We start from the raw sequence: 21,277 nt of genomic DNA on the forward strand, positions 1-21,277 counted from the left end.
GTTGTTAAAGACGTCATTAGTGATATGAAATTGTTTTGTTGAAAGGTTAACCCTTGCATTGTTTTAGAAACCTGCATACACTTTTGTGTTTACCTGTGATTTAACTCAGCCCAAAATACTCAAAAAATTATTATTTTAATGTATTTTTTTCTCCCACTCCCACCTCATAGCTGACTTGTTATGCATTCATATCCATATAAACACTTTTAAAATATTATTTTGGGTTAGGGTTAGGTATCTTTCAATCATAAAAATTTAAAAATTCACTCATTCCATTTCCCGTAATGAAGACAATGGATAATGATGTTATCTAGCTATAATAGACTAATATTAGAACATAGTTATTAAAAATAGTGATCTGTGGGGTCAAATAATGTATCCGGTAGGAGACAAAGTAGATTATTTGTGTCTCCTACCGGAAATACACACGGTCATCAAATTATTGTCTTAGGAATGCCACAAAAACAAAAATAAATCCATGAAATCAAGGCTTCATGGGGTGTGTAATTGATAGAAAATAAGTAATTTTTTGGGTGAACTCCTCCTTTAAGGTTGATGGGGTCGCCAAAAACATTCCCTCATAATATGGGGTCGTGGTATAAAACAGTTTGAGAACCCCTGCTCTAAAGCAATGATAGCCATCAGAATATAGAGCTATTCAACATGTATACAAAAAGAATAAATTAATTAATTCATAATATTTTTTGCATAATACATATATATATATATATATATATATATATATATATATATATATATATATATATATATATATATATATATATATATATATATATATATATATATATATATATATATATATATTTAATATGATATATATTTATTTATTTACTATTATTATTTTATTGAATTCAGATTGTTGAGACTTACTATAGTAATAGTTCATAGTCAAGTTCATAGTCAATATATATATATATATATATATATATATATATATATATATATATATATATATATATATATACATATATATATATATGTATATATATTTTTTTATTTTAGATTTTTTTATATCTTATTCTTTTATTCAATTCAGATTGTTGAGACTTACCATGCCGGTTCACAGCCATGCAGTGCTGGATTCCCATAGAGTTGGTAGGTTGTCCACTGCCCCAGTCAGTGAAGGTCATTGGGCGACCGTCACTCCACAGCCAAACATCCTCCTAGATGACAATATAATAATAATAATAAATCAATACAATAGAACATGTCACCATTTAGAGTTCTCAACCGGCCTGAAACGTAAACACATCCACGAATGGACCGTAAATATAAAGACTCACCAGTCATCACTAGGCTACTGCAAAGATCCAATCAGAACTTCAACAGTGCATGGTTTCCACATTGTAAAAAAGTACGTTTGAGCGAGCCCACTACTTACTGTATAATCCATTCATTCATCGGTTTGTTTTGCACAACAATCACGCACCTTTCTAGTCGTTATTATCAAAAGAATAATGACTTAAGTGAAGTAAAAGTAGTCTTCATATATAAAAAAGAATTAGAGTAGACCCTTTCTTACTCTTGTAATAAAGTGTCTAGTGAAAAGATCTGAGTTACTGTTTAAATAATCAGAATGTAATTGAACTGTGTAAAATATAAAGTGTTTGTCCAATAGAAGTAAACATAATTGTCTCTCTGAATGAATTAAAGGTAGGGCAAAATTTGGCTACAATAAGTGTTAAATAGCTATTCTGACTCCTGTGACAGAACAAACACTCTATAGCAATGATTACTATCAAAATATAGAGCTTTAACCTTTTAACATAAAGCTTTTTGTTTTAACCAAAAAAAATCCCTTATCCAACCTTTAAGCAAATAGGACACGCATTTTAATAAAACATGGGTAACAATGAAAGGAACAAACATAATGTAACCAAATCGTATGGAAATGTTTGCTTTTACTCCATTACATTTGTAAAAAAGTATAAATAAAATTAAAAATTTAAAAGCCTTCAGAAATATACATCAAAACATTACTTAAGAAAATGCAACTGAGTAAATATAACTAATTAGGTCTCCCTCTGACAATGTCAGGACAATAGACACCATGTTGTGTTGTATAGTACACTGTAACAAATTTCACTGTAAAATTACAGTAAATTACAGGCAGCAGAGTTGCCTGTAATTTACTGTTATTTTACAGTACATCTACTGTAATTCATTTTACAGTAGATATACTGTTTTTTCAATTACAGTATATTACTGTAAATTAAGTGTGGGTTTATGGTAATTTAACAGCATACAGTTTTTTCAATTACAGTATATAACTGTAAATTAAGTGTGGGTTTATGGTAATTTAACAGCATACAGTTTTTTCAATTACAGTATATAACTGTAAATTAAGTGTGGGTTTATGGTAATTTAACAGCATACAGTTTTTCAATTACAGTATATAACTGTAAATTAAGTGTGGGTTTATGGTAATTTAACAGCATCCATTTTTTTCAATTACAGTATATAACTGTAAATTAAGTGTGGGTTTATGGTAATTTAACAGCATACAGTATTTTTGTAATACAGTATAATACAGTATAATAACTATGGGTTTTACTGTCATTTTACAGTTTATTCTAGCATGTTAGTTTTCACAATAAAAGCCAATAAAATCTGCTAATTTATAATTTGACATTCAATTCTTGATATACCACTAATACAAAACACACAGGTATAGATATTCAACACAGTTGGTTTATTTTTAAAGCTGCTAATCAACAATATTTGGAACATTACAAAATGTAGGAAGGTAGACATTAATTTTACAAAACAGTCTCCATTAAAACCTTTTTTTTTTGTCTTTTTTTCTTCTTTTTTTTTTAAATGCAATCAATAATAAAAGTTTTCCCTGACAGACTCATAAGGTAGATGAGCAAACAGTTGTACAGCTGCTGTACGTGCATGTTTTTTTTTTCCCCCGAGGAGAGGATGGATAGAATAGAAGGAGAGGAGAGGAGGGCACCAAGGGGAGACACTGAGCTGTCTTCTATGAGGAGAGGATGGATAGAACAGAGGAGAGAGGAAAACAACATCTCGCTAAACAATACTGTCTTTTACTGTAAACATGTCAGAAAATTTATAAAACTTTAGCTCAAACAAAAGTTTTGATACTGAACTGCAGAACATAAAGAGCACTTTTTTGTTTGTAAATAAAATAAAACATCCTGTCACATCACATCTCCAAAACAATTAAGGTGCTGTATGTGTGTGTGTTTTTTGAAAGTAAGTAAACAAAAATAATTGCATTTTCAGGTGTTCCAATTTCCCTAACCCTATAACAAAAGTTAGCATTCGCACGCACAAATTAATAAAGTGCATTATACTTGCCACCACCGAACGCCCTCTCTCATGAGAGTAGTCATGGACGATATTAAGAGAGATTGATGTTTTCAAAGTGCTTTCTGATATGACACTTCACTGGCCTTACTCAAGTAAACGTTTTCTCAGACTTTGCAGTTTCTGTGGGAGGGCTTTTTTCCCCAATCCAAGCATTACTTTCTGAATGAAAGTGAGTGTTTTTTACAAGCATTTTGGGTAATCCAAATGCAGCGCATATGTAAGCCCAAATAACAGGCAAACTGCCTGAGGCAAATCTCTAATATCGTCCATGACTATACCTCCCTCAAGTATGATGGCAGTGGAGATGGGCTCTAGGTGCACCGAGTTTGGACCGTTTTGAGGCGAATCTTCACTCAGAACAGTCAGCACACCAACAGCGACAGTTGATATGTCCGCATCTCTGACTCCTGTATCCTGCAAAGGAAAACACAAGTTAAGCATTATGTTATGTTTGCAATCCACTGGATTTGCTCTTCTCATGAAAACATTTTTTGTGCAAAACAAAATGTTTTGTGTGCCAACTACTGTACTTACTGCAAAGCAGGTCTTGTAGAATGCACTGCAGTCGTCCCCAAGAAGAATGGACATGCCTTTGAGGACAACAGCACGCCGTACAGTCACTTCTGGTGCCTAATGATACAGAGACAGAATAGATCAGTTAAAAGATACATTTACATTCAATTTTTAAAGTTAGACAGGAATTGAAATAGGTTGGTCTGTATCATCTTGGGGAGGCGGGGGCTCATGTTTATGCCTTCGTGTTGTCAATGTAGATGACACTAAAGCTGGACTCAGATTACAAGATAATCAGGGTAATTTTGGGTCGGACACCCAATTGTCTGCTGCAGACAAATTTCAAACACGTTTGATATTTATCTGGATAGCTAATGTCACAGTGGAACGGCATGGCGGGAGCTGTGCTGAACCGAGAGAAAGGCCGGTCGAAAACCACATTGTGTGTTGCATGTTTAAGATAATCTTAAAATATTATTCTGTAGTGTGTGATGCTACCAGATTTCCCGATGTGTGGGCGATGTTAGGCGATGTGTGGGCGATGTGTGGGCGATGTGTGGGCGATGTTAGGCGATGTTAGGCGATGTTAGGCGATGTGTGGGCGATGTTAGGCGATGTTAGGCGATGTTAGGCGCTGTTAGGCGATGTGTGGGCGATGTTAGGCGATGTTAGGCGATGTGTGGGCGATGTGTGGGCGATGTTAGGCGATGTTAGGCGATGTGTGGGCGATGTTAGGCGATGTGTGGGCGATGTGTGGGCGATGTTAGGCGATGTTAGGCGATGTGTGGGCGATGTTAGGCGATGTTAGGCGATGTTAGGCGATGTTAGACGATGTGTGGGCGATGTTAGGCGATGTGTGGGCGATGTTAGGCGATGTGTGGGCGATGTTAGGCGATGTTAGGCGATGTGTGGGCGATGTTAGGCGATGTTAGGCGATGTGTGGCGATGTTAGGCGATGTTAGGCGATGTGTGGGCGATGTTAGGCGATGTTAGGCGATGTGTGGGCGATGTTAGGCGATGTTAGGCGATGTTAGGCGATGTTAGACGATGTGTGGGCGATGTTAGGCGATGTGTGGGCGATGTTAGGCGATGTGTGGGCGATGTTAGGCGATGTTAGGCGATGTGTGGGCGATGTTAGGCGATGTTAGGCGATGTGTGGGCGATGTTAGGCGATGTTAGGCGATGTGTGGGCGATGTGTGGCGATGTTAGGCGATGTTAGGCGATGTGTGGGCGATGTGTGGGCGATGTGTGGGCGATGTTAGGCGATGTTAGGCGATGTGTGGGCGATGTTAGGCGATGTTAGGCGATGTGTGGGCGATGTTGGGCGATGTGTGGGCGATGTTAGGCGATGTGTGGCGATGTTAGGCGATGTTAGGCGATGTGTGGGCGATGTTAGGCGATGTTGGGCGATGTTAGGCGATGTTAGGCGATGTGTGGGCGATGTGTGGGCGATGTTAGGCGATGTTAGGCGATGTGTGGGCGATGTTAGGCGATGTTAGGCGATGTTAGGCGGTGTGTGGGCAATGTTAGGCGATGTTAGGCGATGTGTGGGCGATGTTAGGCGATGTTAGGCGGTGTGTGGGCAATGTTAGGCGATGTTAGGCGATGTTAGGCGATGTGTGGGCGATGTTAGGCGATGTTAGGCGATGTTGGGCGATGTGTGGCGATGTGTGGGCGATGTTAGGCGATGTTAGGCGATGTGTGGCGATGTTAGGCGATGTTAGGCGATGTTAGGCGATGTGTGGGCGATGTTAGGCGATGTTAGGCGATGTGTGGGCGATGTTAGGCGATGTTAGGCGATGTTAGGCGATGTGTGGGCGATGTTAGGCGATGTGTGGGCGATGTTAGGCGATGTTGGGCGATGTTAGGCGATGTTAGGCGATGTGTGGGCGATGTTAGGCGATGTTAGGCGGTGTGTGGGCAATGTTAGGCGATGTTAGGCGATGTTAGGCGATGTGTGGGCGATGTTAGGCGATGTTAGGCGATGTGTGGGCGATGTTAGGCGATGTGTGGGCGATGTTAGGCGATGTTGGGCGATGTTAGGCGATGTTAGGCGATGTTAGGCGATGTGTGGGCGATGTTAGGCGATGTTAGGCGATGTGTGGGCGATGTGTGGGCGATGTTAGGCGATGTTAGGCGATGTGTGGGCGATGTTAGGCGATGTTAGGCGGTGTGTGGGCGATGTTAGGCGATGTTAGGCGATGTTAGACGATGTGTGGGCGATGTTAGGCGATGTTAGGCGATGTTGGGCGATGTGTGGCGATGTGTGGGCGATGTTAGGCGATGTTAGGCGATGTGTGGCGATGTTAGGCGATGTTAGGCGATGTTAGGCGATGTGTGGGCGATGTTAGGCGATGTTAGGCGATGTGTGGGCGATGTTAGGCGATGTTAGGCGATGTTAGGCGATGTTAGGCGATGTGTGGGCGATGTTAGGCGATGTGTGGGCGATGTTAGGCGATGTTAGGCGATGTGTGGGCGATGTTAGGCGATGTTAGGCGATGTTAGGCGATGTGTGGGCGATGTTAGGCGATGTTAGGCGATGTTAGGCGATGTGTGGGCGATGTTAGGCGATGTTAGGCGATGTTAGGCGGTGTGTGGGCAATGTTAGGCGATGTTAGGCGATGTGTGGGCGATGTTAGGCGATGTTAGGCGGTGTGTGGGCAATGTTAGGCGATGTTAGGCGATGTTAGGCGATGTGTGGGCGATGTTAGGCGATGTTAGGCGATGTTGGGCGATGTGTGGCGATGTGTGGGCGATGTTAGGCGATGTTAGGCGATGTGTGGCGATGTTAGGCGATGTTAGGCGATGTTAGGCGATGTGTGGGCGATGTTAGGCGATGTTAGGCGATGTGTGGGCGATGTTAGGCGATGTTAGGCGATGTTAGGCGATGTGTGGGCGATGTTAGGCGATGTGTGGGCGATGTTAGGCGATGTTGGGCGATGTTAGGCGATGTTAGGCGATGTGTGGGCGATGTGTGGGCGATGTTAGGCGGTGTGTGGGCAATGTTAGGCGATGTTAGGCGATGTTAGGCGATGTGTGGGCGATGTTAGGCGATGTTAGGCGATGTGTGGGCGATGTTAGGCGATGTGTGGGCGATGTTAGGCGATGTTGGGCGATGTTAGGCGATGTTAGGCGATGTTAGGCGATGTGTGGGCGATGTTAGGCGATGTTAGGCGATGTGTGGGCGATGTGTGGGCGATGTTAGGCGATGTTAGGCGATGTGTGGGCGATGTTAGGCGATGTTAGGCGGTGTGTGGGCGATGTTAGGCGATGTTAGGCGATGTTAGACGATGTGTGGGCGATGTTAGGCGATGTTAGGCGATGTTGGGCGATGTGTGGCGATGTGTGGGCGATGTTAGGCGATGTTAGGCGATGTGTGGCGATGTTAGGCGATGTTAGGCGATGTTAGGCGATGTGTGGGCGATGTTAGGCGATGTTAGGCGATGTGTGGGCGATGTTAGGCGATGTTAGGCGATGTTAGGCGATGTTAGTCGATGTGTGGGCGATGTTAGGCGATGTGTGGGCGATGTTAGGCGATGTTAGGCGATGTGTGGGCGATGTTAGGCGATGTTAGGCGATGTTAGGCGATGTGTGGGCGATGTTAGGCGATGTTAGGCGATGTTAGGCGGTGTGTGGGCAATGTTAGGCGATGTTAGGCGATGTGTGGGCGATGTTAGGCGATGTTAGGCGGTGTGTGGGCAATGTTAGGCGATGTTAGGCGATGTTAGGCGATGTGTGGGCGATGTTAGGCGATGTTGGGCGATGTGTGGCGATGTGTGGGCGATGTTAGGCGATGTTAGGCGATGTGTGGCGATGTTAGGCGATGTTAGATGATGTGTGGGCGATGTTAGGCGATGTTAGGCGATGTGTGGGCGATGTTAGGCGATGTTAGGCGATGTTAGGCGATGTGTGGGCGATGTTAGGCGATGTGTGGGCGATGTTAGGCGATGTTGGGCGATGTTAGGCGATGTTAGGCGATGTGTGGGCGATGTTAGGCGATGTTAGGCGATGTGTGGGCGATGTGTGGGCGATGTTAGGCGATGTGTGGGCGATGTTAGGCGATGTTAGGCGATGTTAGGCGATGTTAGGCGGTGTGTGGGCAATGTTAGGCGATGTTAGGCGATGTTAGGCGATGTTAGGCGATGTGTGGGCGATGTTAGGCGATGTTAGGCGATGTTAGGCGATGTGTGGGCGATGTTAGGCGATGTGTGGGCGATGTTAGGCGATGTTGGGCGATGTTAGGCGATGTTAGGCGATGTGTGGGCGATGTTAGGCGATGTTAGGCGATGTGTGGGCGATGTGTGGGCGATGTTAGGCGATGTTAGGCGATGTGTGGGCGATGTTAGGCGATGTTAGGCGATGTTAGGCGGTGTGTGGGCGATGTTAGGCGATGTTAGGCGATGTTAGGCGATGTGTGGGCGATGTTAGGCGATGTTAGGCGATGTTGGGCGATGTGTGGCGATGTGTGGGCGATGTTAGGCGATGTTAGGCAATGTGTGGCGATGTTAGGCGATGTTAGGCGATGTTAGGCGATGTGTGGGCGATGTTAGGCGATGTTAGGCGATGTGTGGGCGATGTTAGGCGATGTTAGGCGATGTTAGGCGATGTTAGTCGATGTGTGGGCGATGTTAGGCGATGTGTGGGCGATGTTAGGCGATGTTAGGCGATGTGTGGGCGATGTTAGGCGATGTTAGGCGATGTGTGGGCGATGTTAGGCGATGTTAGGCGATGTTAGGCGATGTGTGGGCGATGTTAGGCGATGTTAGGCGATGTTAGGCGATGTTGGGCGATGTGTGGCGGTGTGTGGGCGATGTTAGGCGATGTTAGGCGATGTGTGGCGATGTTAGGCGATGTTAGGCGATGTTAGGCGATGTGTGGGCGATGTTAGGCGATGTTAGGCGATGTGTGGGCGATGTTAGGCGATGTTAGGCGATGTTAGGCGATGTGTGGGCGATGTTACGCGATGTGTGGGCGATGTTAGGCGATGTTAGGCGATGTGTGGGCGATGTTAGGCGATGTTAGGCGATGTGTGGGCGATGTTAGGCGATGTTAGGCGATGTATGGGCGATGTTAGGCGATGTTAGGCGATGTGTGGGCGATGTTAGGCGATGTTAGGCGATGTTAGGCGATGTGTGGGGTTCAAGTGGTTAATGTTATACGTGAAGTGTAGACATTAGTGTACGTGAGGATACCTTTTACTGCTCAGGGAGATGGACGGACGGGTCAGCTCTGACGATCAGCCGAGAGCCAAGCTGGAATGCAGGAAATCTAAGAAGAGAGAGTTAAGTTAAGTCAACCATACAAAACAGACAGTTAAACTTCCCTCGTCCAAAAAGAAAAACCCTCATAATATGGGGTTGTGGTATAAAAAAGGTTGAGAACCCCTGCTCTAGTCTGTAGTAGTACCTCTGCCATTATATGTCCCTCTACATTAAATCTTTTTGCCAAAAATTGCAGATCTACTTTGAAAGCTCAACGTGTTGTGAGCTAGTATAATTGGCCATTTTTGATAAATGTTCACCCCAGAATATGGACTCTAAGGTTCAATGTGTAGACACTAGTGTAGGTAAGATTACCTTTGGCTGCTCTGGAAAAGGCACAAAATCACTTGAATAGAGAACAACAATTTAAGCTAACATGTACACCAGGAGATTAATTGTGCAATGTATAGACATCACTGAAAATACCTTTTACTTCTGCGATGGTGGGACAGATGTTGGTCTGGTCACCAAATATTTGAGCCTGAAAGACATTTACACATTTAAGACGTAGTGCAATGAAAAATAAGTTTATCACACTTTAGAGCACATCTGAGGTCTTAATATGGACATACCCAACTATAGATGCCAAAAAAAATGTTTTGTGTATTTTTATATCAAAATCTTATCGTCCAATCTTAAATACATCATGTGAACGAAAACATGCTGCGTGATGACATAGATAGACCTGTATGAATATAAATAACTTGATTCCCATAGCTCAGTGGTTCTCAACCAGTGGTCCAGAGACCACCCGTGGTCATTGAGGGGGTTCCAGGTGGTCCCCAGATAAATGATGGAGTTGGTAACCAAATGGACCCTTATAAGATCTTTAAGAGCGTAAAATGAAACCAAATGGACCCATCGATGTGTAGGTGATGTTTAGGCGATGTCTAGGCGATCTTTAGACGATGTTTAGACGATGTTTAGGCTAGACATTAGTGTACGTGAGGATACCTTTTACTGCTCAGGGAGATGGACGGACGGGTCAGCTCTGACGGTCAGCCGAGAGCCACGCTGCAATGCACAAGAAGAGAGAGAAGTTAAGCCAACACTGATCTTTTGTGATCTACACCAAAGAGCCAGTCTACAAGCTCACAACACATCACGACTTGTTGCAAGCTTGTATTTCGGCCATTTTGGGCAAATGCAGCCCCCAGAATAATGACTCAGGGGTTCAAGTGGTTAATGTTATATATGTGTAGACATTAGTGTACTTGAGGATACCTTTTAATGCTCAGGGAGGTGGACGGACGATGGGTCAGCTATGACGGTCAGCCGAGACTGGAGCAGCTGAGCTGGAATAAACACCTAAGAAGAGAGAGAAGTTAGCCTACACTGAACTTTTGTGATCTACACCAAATAATAGCCAGTCTACAAGCTCACAACACATCACGACTTGTTGCAAGCTTGCATGTCGGCCATTTTGGGCAAATGCATCCCCCAGAATAATGACTCAGGGGTTCAAGTGGTTAATGTTATATATGTGTAGACATTAGTGTACTTGAGGATACCTTTTAATGCTCAGGGAGGTGGACGGAAGATGGGTCAGCCAAGAAGCTGGAGCCGGAAAGAAGCTCTGAGCTGGAATGCAGGAAATATATAGAGAGAGAAGTTAAGTCAACCATATAAAACATAAACAGTTAAACTTTCCTCGTCCAAAAAGAAAAACCCTCATAAAATGGGGTCGTGGTATTCTGACTTATATTTGGAGACCTGACATGTTCCTGATATGAGGTTTCTGTACGATCTTGGCCCTTGGCAAGAGGATCTGACACAAATGTTTCACGGGCAATCTCACAATATCTACAAAAGTGTAAGCTTTTGCTGAAATTCTCAGTAAAGCCTCCAATGCAATGTGAACCAAGTTATCACCTGCAATGGCACACAGAGTTCCCTTGTAATTCTTACCATCAGGCATGGTGATGCCACTTGTCTCAAGATCTTTTAGATCTTTTATCAAAGAGCTAAACACTAGCTCGTGGGCCTCGATGCCAAAATCCTTAAAGTCCTTTCCCTTACATAGCAACACCAGTTGCATGTTCTCAATATTTGACCTATTGTGGGGTAAAATGTTAGCAAGGGTGGCATATACTGCTAGGACTTTGTGTTTTGTTTTCCCTGACCCAAGTGGATTTACAACCTCAAAGGCATCCTGATAGAGAATTATGCCTAATGAGGAGTTGTGTAGCTGAAACAACTGGTTATTTTCAATGACTTTGCCATCCCAAACATCTCTGAGCACATACTCTGAGTTGACATTAGTGTTTGATTGCCAGTGTTCCAACACAGTAGGCAATAGAGATGTAACAGTGTCTTTGATGGGGATGTATTGTGCAAAACACTCCTTGCCAGACTTATTCTGGCCCAGATAAATGGGCATTGGCTCTACATAATTGAAATTAGTCTTGAAGACAGTTTTTCTTCTCTGATCAATTTTCAATGTTTGGATATTATATTTTCTGAAAAGAACTTCAGATTTAAGGGTATCAATTATATTATCTATGTCAGGTTCTGCAATTCCAATATTTACAAGTTTTTCCTTGAGTTTGAAAGGAGATGTGACTGACTGATGTCATGCAGCTGTTGATAGTCCTCTATGATAGACTGAATCACAGAGGCAGGAATAAGACATTTGGCTTGCAACTTCAGATAAAACATAGCTAAATGTCTGAATATCATCTTGCTCACTTAAATGTATATCTTTGACTACAAAGGTATTCTCAGCTTAGAAAGGAACACAATGGGCCATAATAATAACAGGAAAGGAGCCAGCCTACTGCAAGTCTGCCAACCATTGCAATACTAGCAAGCTAACATCATAACACAAAAGAATAGACTGATTAACTTAAGTTAAATAAGTTGCCTACAGCCTATATTTGTAAGATGTTTTTTAATTAAGTTAAACAAATGATCATATGACCACAAACACACTTTAGGTTTGAAACAACACCTGCTAGCTGCTAGCAACAAGCTACACAACAAGCTACACAACTAACTTTGCCCACTTTGGCAATCAGACCTATAATGAAACCAACTTTAACATCAATATTTAAATAAACATGTAGACAAATTAATACTTTAATGGACACTTGACAAATTAGGGAGATAATTGTAATATACCTGTTACCTCCTTGGCTGTATTCCACATGTAGTGAAGTGCTGCTTTGCTCTCCAGTTGAAGTTGTGCTGTCCAAAAGTCAAGCTCAGGAATAGCCAGTCAGGTCTTGACACTGAATAATGTGTGAGCAGTTTGACTAACAAAATAACATTATTATTATAATCAAAACAGACCGACAATCATCAGTAAGATGTTGATGCAGTGTGACTGAATTTGAACAGAGACAAAGTGGGTGTGTTTCCACAGCTTGGCAGAAAATACTGCATTCTACTGTTAAATTACAGTTTCTACTGTTGTTAGTAAAATAACAGCATAAACTGTTAATATACAGGAAAGGGATGACTATTTAACATTATTGTACTGCTAAATTACGGTTTCTACTGTTATTAGTTAAATAACAGAATAACTGTTAATATACAGGAAAGGGATGACAATTTAACAGTATTTTACAATTTTGTGAAAAACAGTAAAGATACTGTTGAAAATCCACCGTAAATTTACAGTGATTGGTTACAGTGTAGGTGTATGTTGACATTCAGGTATAGTATCAGTGTAATAGGAGGTGAAGTTTCATCAAACAGTGTATTGTTACTGTACCTCTGTTGCATCGTAGCCTCCAATCCACGCGGGAGTCGTTGCACCAGTTGTGGAAAGGATCAGGTCTTGAATGAATGTGAGCTCTGCTTTGCTCTGTATGGATGCAAGGTTTCCACCCTGCCACAAACACCTTTTCTACAGAACAGAATAAACAGAAGACAAAAAAGACTAACAGTCAAATAAGATCGATCGATAGATAGATAGATAGATAGATAGATAGAAAGATAGATAGATAGATACTGTAGATAGATAGATAGAAACATACATACATATACATACATACATACATACATACGTACGTACGTACGTACGTACGTACGTACATAGACTGACAGATAGAGTAAAAGACAATGTTTTGTGTATTTCATAATATGTTTGTTCATTCTAATTACCTCTGCACGGGCCCAAGGCCTCAGTTTTCTGACAAATTTGTAACAGTTACCAGTAACAACGCGTCGCATCGCGACACGTTGTGAGCTTTAGATCGGCTATTTTCAAACATTTTAGTACTTTTTAGTACTTTTGGTACTTTAAGTACCTTTTGATACCAATACTTTTGTACTTTTACTCAAGTACATTTTAAATTCCGGACTTTTACTTGTAACAGAGTACTTCTACATTGCAGTATTGATGCTTTTACTTAAGTAAAACATTTGAGTACTTTTTCCACCACTGTGTGTATACCAAGCAAGGTGTCCTTGACTTTAAAAACACTGGAATAGACCTTCTAGCAGAATCCAGTACAAAAATGTACAGGACATCAACATTGTAGATTCACTATGAATGACTCTGAATTATTTGTTATTCTTTTATTGATGCAAGTAAAGACATTGAAGTTATAAGCAGCTTAAATCAAACCATCTGTTCCATTCATGTTCTTCTCATTATCACCACAAGAGCTGATGTCACTGTTAATGTCACCACAACACCTGTTAATGTCACTTGTCTCTTCATTCCTTCAGTAGCGTTACAGCGATAGCAAAGAAGTATATTGGACATGAGTATATTTATAGATATAGGAGTCACACGCGCGCACGCGCACACGCACACGCACACGCACACGCACACGCACACGCACACGCACACACACACACACACACACACAGAGAGACAGACAGACAGACATGCAATAATATGTAATAGTGTGTATTTGTGCGTGCATGTGTGTGTAATCTCCATGTTATTCACTGGGCTCCAGCTTGTTTTTTGCAGACAGAGGCATGTTTGTGATCACACTCATCATCGTCCCAAAGTTGGTCACCTGTTATATAAATGCAAAGATAAAGTTGAGCATTAAAATTGTTTACAGACACATTAAGTATTATATTGAGTTGTTAAAGACGTCATTAGTGATATGAAATTGTTTTGTTGAAAGGTTAACCCTTGCATTGTTTTAGAAACCTGCATACACTTTTGTGCAATTTTACCTGTGATTTAACTCAGCCCAAAATACTCAAAAAATAATTATTTTAATGTATTTTTTTCTCCCACTCCCACCTCATAGCTGACTTGTTATGCATTCATATCCATATAAACACTTTTAAAATATTATTTTGGGTTAGGGTTAGGTATCTTTCAATCATAAAATTTTTAAAATTCACTCATTCCATTTCCCGTAATGAAGACAATGGATAATGATGTTATCTAGCTATAATAGACTAATATTAGAACATAGTTATTAAAAATAGTGATCTGTGGGGTCAAATAATGTATCCGGTAGGAGACAAAGTAGATTATTTGTGTCTCCTACCGGAAATACACACGGTCATCAAATTATTGTCTTAGGAATGCCACAAAAACAAAAATAAATCCATGAAATCAAGGCTTCATGGGGTGTGTAATTGATAGAAAATAAGTAATTTTTTGGGTGAACTCCTCCTTTAAGGTTGATGGGGTCGCCAAAAACATTCCCTCATAATATGGGGTCGTGGTATAAAACAGTTTGAGAACCCCTGCTCTAAAGCAATGATAGCCATCAGAATATAGAGCTATTCAACATGTATACAAAAAGAATAAATTAATTAATTCATAATATTTTTTGCATAATACATATATATATATATATATATATATATATATATATATATATATATATATATATATATATATATATATATATATATTTAATATGATATATATTTATTTATTTACTATTATTATTTTATTGAATTCAGATTGTTGAGACTTACTATAGTAATAGTTCATAGTCAAGTTCATAGTCAATATATATATATACATATATATATATATGTATATATATTTTTTTATTTTAGATTTTTTTATATCTTATTCTTTTATTCAATTCAGATTGTTGAGACTTACCATGCCGGTTCACAGCCATGCAGTGCTGGATTCCCATAGAGTTGGTAGGTTGTCCACTGCCCCAGTCAGTGAAGGTCATTGGGCGACCGTCACTCCACAGCCAAACATCCTCCTAGATGACAATATAATAATAATAATAAATCAATACAATAGAACATGTCACCATTTAGAGTTCTCAACCGGCCTGAAACGTAAACACATCCACGAATGGACCGTAAATATAAAGACTCACCAGTCATCACTAGGCTACTGCAAAGATCCAATCAGAACTTCAACAGTGCATGGTTTCCACATTGTAAAAAAGTACGTTTGAGCGAGCCCACTACTTACTGTATAATCCATTCATTCATCGGTTTGTTTTGCACAACAATCACGCACCTTTCTAGTCGTTATTATCAAAAGAATAATGACTTAAGTGAAGTAAAAGTAGTCTTCATATATAAAAAAGAATTAGAGTAGACCCTTTCTTACTCTTGTAATAAAGTGTCTAGTGAAAAGATCTGAGTTACTGTTTAAATAATCAGAATGTAATTGAACTGTGTAAAATATAAAGTGTTTGTCCAATAGAAGTAAACATAATTGTCTCTCTGAATGAATTAAAGGTAGGGCAAAATTTGGCTACAATAAGTGTTAAATAGCTATTCTGACTCCTGTGACAGAACAAACACTCTATAGCAATGATTACTATCAAAATATAGAGCTTTAACCTTTTAACATAAAGCTTTTTGTTTTAACCAAAAAAAATCCCTTATCCAACCTTTAAGCAAATAGGACACGCATTTTAATAAAACATGGGTAACAATGAAAGGAACAAACATAATGTAACCAAATCGTATGGAAATGTTTGCTTTTACTCCATTACATTTGTAAAAAAGTATAAATAAAATTAAAAATTTAAAAGCCTTCAGAAATATACATCAAAACATTACTTAAGAAAATGCAACTGAGTAAATATAACTAATTAGGTCTCCCTCTGACAATGTCAGGACAATAGACACCATGTTGTGTTGTATAGTAGGTGTATGTTGACATTCAGGTATAGTATCAGTGTAATAGGAGGTGAAGTTTCATCAAACAGTGTATTGTTACTGTACCTCTGTTGCATCGTAGCCTCCAATCCACGCGGGAGTCGTTGCACCAGTTGTGGAAAGGATCAGGTCTTGAATGAATGTGAGCTCTGCTTTGCTCTGTATGGATGCAAGGTTTCCACCCTGCCACAAACACCTTTTCTACAGAACAGAATAAACAGAAGACAAAAAAGACTAACAGTCAAATAAGATCGATCGATAGATAGATAGATAGATAGATAGATAGAAAGATAGATAGATAGATACTGTAGATAGATAGATAGAAACATACATACATATACATACATACATACATACATACGTACGTACGTACGTACGTACGTACGTACATAGACTGACAGATAGAGTAAAAGACAATGTTTTGTGTATTTCATAATATGTTTGTTCATTCTAATTACCTCTGCACGGGCCCAAGGCCTCAGTTTTCTGACAAATTTGTAACAGTTACCAGTAACAACGCGTCGCATCGCGACACGTTGTGAGCTTTAGATCGGCTATTTTCAAACATTTTAGTACTTTTTAGTACTTTTGGTACTTTAAGTACCTTTTGATACCAATACTTTTGTACTTTTACTCAAGTACATTTTAAATTCCTGACTTTTACTTGTAACAGAGTACTTCTACATTGCAGTATTGATGCTTTTACTTAAGTAAAACATTTGAGTACTTTTTCCACCACTGTGTGTATACCAAGCAAGGTGTCCTTGACTTTAAAAACACTGGAATAGACCTTCTAGCAGAATCCAGTACAAAAATGTACAGGACATCAACATTGTAGATTCACTATGAATGACTCTGAATTATTTGTTATTCTTTTATTGATGCAAGTAAAGACATTGAAGTTATAAGCAGCTTAAATCAAACCATCTGTTCCATTCATGTTCTTCTCATTATCACCACAAGAGCTGATGTCACTGTTAATGTCACCACAACACCTGTTAATGTCACTTGTCTCTTCATTCCTTCAGTAGCGTTACAGCGATAGCAAAGAAGTATATTGGACATGAGTATATTTATAGATATAGGAGTCACACGCGCGCACGCGCACGCGCACACGCACACGCACACGCACACGCACACGCACACGCACACGCACACACACACACACACACACACAGAGAGACAGACAGACAGACATGCAATAATATGTAATAGTGTGTATTTGTGCGTGCATGTGTGTGTAATCTCCATGTTATTCACTGGGCTCCAGCTTGTTTTTTGCAGACAGAGGCATGTTTGTGATCACACTCATCATCGTCCCAAAGTTGGTCACCTGTTATATAAATGCAAAGATAAAGTTGAGCATTAAAATTGTTTACAGACACATTAAGTATTATATTGAGTTGTTAAAGACGTCATTAGTGATATGAAATTGTTTTGTTGAAAGGTTAACCCTTGCATTGTTTTAGAAACCTGCATACACTTTTGTGCAATTTTACCTGTGATTTAACTCAGCCCAAAATACTCAAAAAATAATTATTTTAATGTATTTTTTTCTCCCACTCCCACCTCATAGCTGACTTGTTATGCATTCATATCCATATAAACACTTTTAAAATATTATTTTGGGTTAGGGTTAGGTATCTTTCAATCATAAAATTTTTAAAATTCACTCATTCCATTTCCCGTAATGAAGACAATGGATAATGATGTTATCTAGCTATAATAGACTAATATTAGAACATAGTTATTAAAAATAGTGATCTGTGGGGTCAAATAATGTATCCGGTAGGAGACAAAGTAGATTATTTGTGTCTCCTACCGGAAATACACACGGTCATCAAATTATTGTCTTAGGAATGCCACAAAAACAAAAATAAATCCATGAAATCAAGGCTTCATGGGGTGTGTAATTGATAGAAAATAAGTAATTTTTTGGGTGAACTCCTCCTTTAAGGTTGATGGGGTCGCCAAAAACATTCCCTCATAATATGGGGTCGTGGTATAAAACAGTTTGAGAACCCCTGCTCTAAAGCAATGATAGCCATCAGAATATAGAGCTATTCAACATGTATACAAAAAGAATAAATTAATTAATTCATAATATTTTTTGCATAATACATATATATATATATATATATATATATATATATATATATATATATATATATATATATATATATATATATATATATATATATTTAATATGATATATATTTATTTATTTACTATTATTATTTTATTGAATTCAGATTGTTGAGACTTACTATAGTAATAGTTCATAGTCAAGTTCATAGTCAATATATATATATACATATATATATATATGTATATATATATTTTTTTATTTTAGATTTTTTTATATCTTATTCTTTTATTCAATTCAGATTGTTGAGACTTACCATGCCGGTTCACAGCCATGCAGTGCTGGATTCCCATAGAGTTGGTAGGTTGTCCACTGCCCCAGTCAGTGAAGGTCATTGGGCGACCGTCACTCCACAGCCAAACATCCTCCTAGATGACAATATAATAATAATAATAAATCAATACAATAGAACATGTCACCATTTAGAGTTCTCAACCGGCCTGAAACGTAAACACATCCACGAATGGACCGTAAATATAAAGACTCACCAGTCATCACTAGGCTACTGCAAAGATCCAATCAGAACTTCAACAGTGCATGGTTTCCACATTGTAAAAAAGTACGTTTGAGCGAGCCCACTACTTACTGTATAATCCATTCATTCATCGGTTTGTTTTGCACAACAATCACGCACCTTTCTAGTCGTTATTATCAAAAGAATAATGACTTAAGTGAAGTAAAAGTAGTCTTCATATATAAAAAAGAATTAGAGTAGACCCTTTCTTACTCTTGTAATAAAGTGTCTAGTGAAAAGATCTGAGTTACTGTTTAAATAATCAGAATGTAATTGAACTGTGTAAAATATAAAGTGTTTGTCCAATAGAAGTAAACATAATTGTCTCTCTGAATGAATTAAAGGTAGGGCAAAATTTGGCTACAATAAGTGTTAAATAGCTATTCTGACTCCTGTGACAGAACAAACACTCTATAGCAATGATTACTATCAAAATATAGAGCTTTAACCTTTTAACATAAAGCTTTTTGTTTTAACCAAAAAAAATCCCTTATCCAACCTTTAAGCAAATAGGACACGCATTTTAATAAAACATGGGTAACAATGAAAGGAACAAACATAATGTAACCAAATCGTATGGAAATGTTTGCTTTTACTCCATTACATTTGTAAAAAAGTATAAATAAAATTAAAAATTTAAAAGCCTTCAGAAATATACATCAAAACATTACTTAAGAAAATGCAACTGAGTAAATATAACTAATTAGGTCTCCCTCTGACAATGTCAGGACAATAGACACCATGTTGTGTTGTATAGTAGGTGTATGTTGACATTCAGGTATAGTATCAGTGTAATAGGAGGTGAAGTTTCATCAAACAGTGTATTGTTACTGTACCTCTGTTGCATCGTAGCCTCCAATCCACGCGGGAGTCGTTGCACCAGTTGTGGAAAGGATCAGGTCTTGAATGAATGTGAGCTCTGCTTTGCTCTGTATGGATGCAAGGTTTCCACCCTGCCACAAACACCTTTTCTACAGAACAGAATAAACAGAAGACAAAAAAGACTAACAGTCAAATAAGATCGATCGATAGATAGATAGATAGATAGATAGAAAGATAGATAGATAGATACTGTAGATAGATAGATAGAAACATACATACATATACATACATACATACATACGTACGTACGTACGTACGTACGTACGTACGTACGTACGTACATACATACATAGACTGACAGAGTAAAAGACAATGTTTTGTGTATTTCATAATATGTTTGTTCATTCTAATTACCTCTGCACGGGCCCAAGGCCTCAGTTTTCTGACAAATTTGTAACAGTTACCAAACAATTCATTCCATCCATTTGGGCATCTTGCCCATCTCTTGACGATCACATGCTCTCCTGAAAAGACAACAGACACTTGAAGTCAACTGTTTGAAAGCAGCAACAACAACTATGAAATCCTATAGTCCATGCATGCATTTCCACACACCGTCAATGACTAAGCTCTCTCTCACTCTCACTCACACACGCACACCCGCACGCACACGCACACGCACACGCACACACACACACACACACACACACACACACACACACACACACACACACACACACACACACACACACCTGCAGCAGGAGCAGCAGCAGCAGCAGTCAGAGCCATCACAGCACCGAGAAGTAGAGACACGCTCAGCACCCTCATGTTCATGACGAAGAAGATGATTTCCTTCAGTAAAAGAAACAGACATGTTAGAGATACTTCTGAAAGTCAGAGGAGAGGAGAGGAGAGGAGAGGAGAGGAGAGGAGAGGAGAGGAGAGGAGAGGAGAGGAGAGGAGAGGAGAGGAGAGGAGTCAAACCTTCAGTAGAATGATGTGTTGTGGTTCTTCCTGTGTTGAAGTGTTGAATATCAGAAACAGCAGCTCTTGTTGCTTATATACACTTCATGTGGTTGTGAAATTGTACACGCTTTCACATGATCAGAATACAGAGGGAATGCAGATGAGCAGGACATGTCAAAATTATCCCTGGTGTCTCTAAGCATGAGACATTTGACCTGCCAAGAGTTTATGCAAAACCTGTAATTATCTTGCTGGACTTCTTTTAAGTCAGTGAATAAAGAGTATGATGTTGTAAACATAAACCTTGGTTCCATGACTGGATCTGATTACCGCTGCAGTAAGTTTCTAGTAGAATGTGTTTTACATTTTTATGACAATTTGAACCAATTCAGATCGTCTGACACAAAAAATGATGTGATGGCCATATAGTTTGGAATTCATTTTGATAGCATTTAACCACTCAAGTCCATACCTTTGTCATATGATGAATAATTAAATAGCCAATCTACGTACAAGCTCATGAGTCCTGTAGATTTTTTAGCTTTTAGCTTTAGCTTATTTAATGAAAGAAAATGTATACATATATTTTTTAATTTAAATGAAATGTTTTTTCTACAGTATAATGACATGCC

At 39.4% G+C, this 21,277-nt stretch overlaps 3 long non-coding RNA genes across 3 annotated transcripts; all 3 read right to left on the minus strand.

Moving 5' to 3' along the window:
• Positions 1–1,078: 1,078 nt before the first annotated feature.
• Positions 1,079–13,292, minus strand: LOC308077929. The gene is made up of 3 exons (XR_013932473.1): positions 13,240–13,292; positions 12,848–12,982; positions 1,079–1,184 (listed from the first exon to the last, which is right to left on the minus strand). It is a non-coding gene; the product is annotated as an uncharacterized lncRNA (long non-coding RNA).
• Positions 13,293–15,175: 1,883 nt separating this feature from the next.
• Positions 15,176–16,708, minus strand: LOC308078365. The gene is made up of 3 exons (XR_013932506.1): positions 16,656–16,708; positions 16,264–16,398; positions 15,176–15,281 (listed from the first exon to the last, which is right to left on the minus strand). It is a non-coding gene; the product is annotated as an uncharacterized lncRNA (long non-coding RNA).
• Positions 16,709–18,605: 1,897 nt separating this feature from the next.
• LOC308078522 lies at positions 18,606–20,453 on the minus strand. The gene is made up of 4 exons (XR_013932529.1): positions 20,432–20,453; positions 20,094–20,203; positions 19,694–19,828; positions 18,606–18,711 (listed from the first exon to the last, which is right to left on the minus strand). It is a non-coding gene; the product is annotated as an uncharacterized lncRNA (long non-coding RNA).
• Between the last annotated feature and the right edge of the window lie 824 nt (positions 20,454–21,277).

Source organism: Gymnoscopelus braueri (genome assembly GCF_963280865.1).
Source record: "Gymnoscopelus braueri genome assembly, chromosome: 22".
NCBI classification, from domain to species: domain Eukaryota; kingdom Metazoa; phylum Chordata; class Actinopteri; order Myctophiformes; family Myctophidae; genus Gymnoscopelus; species Gymnoscopelus braueri.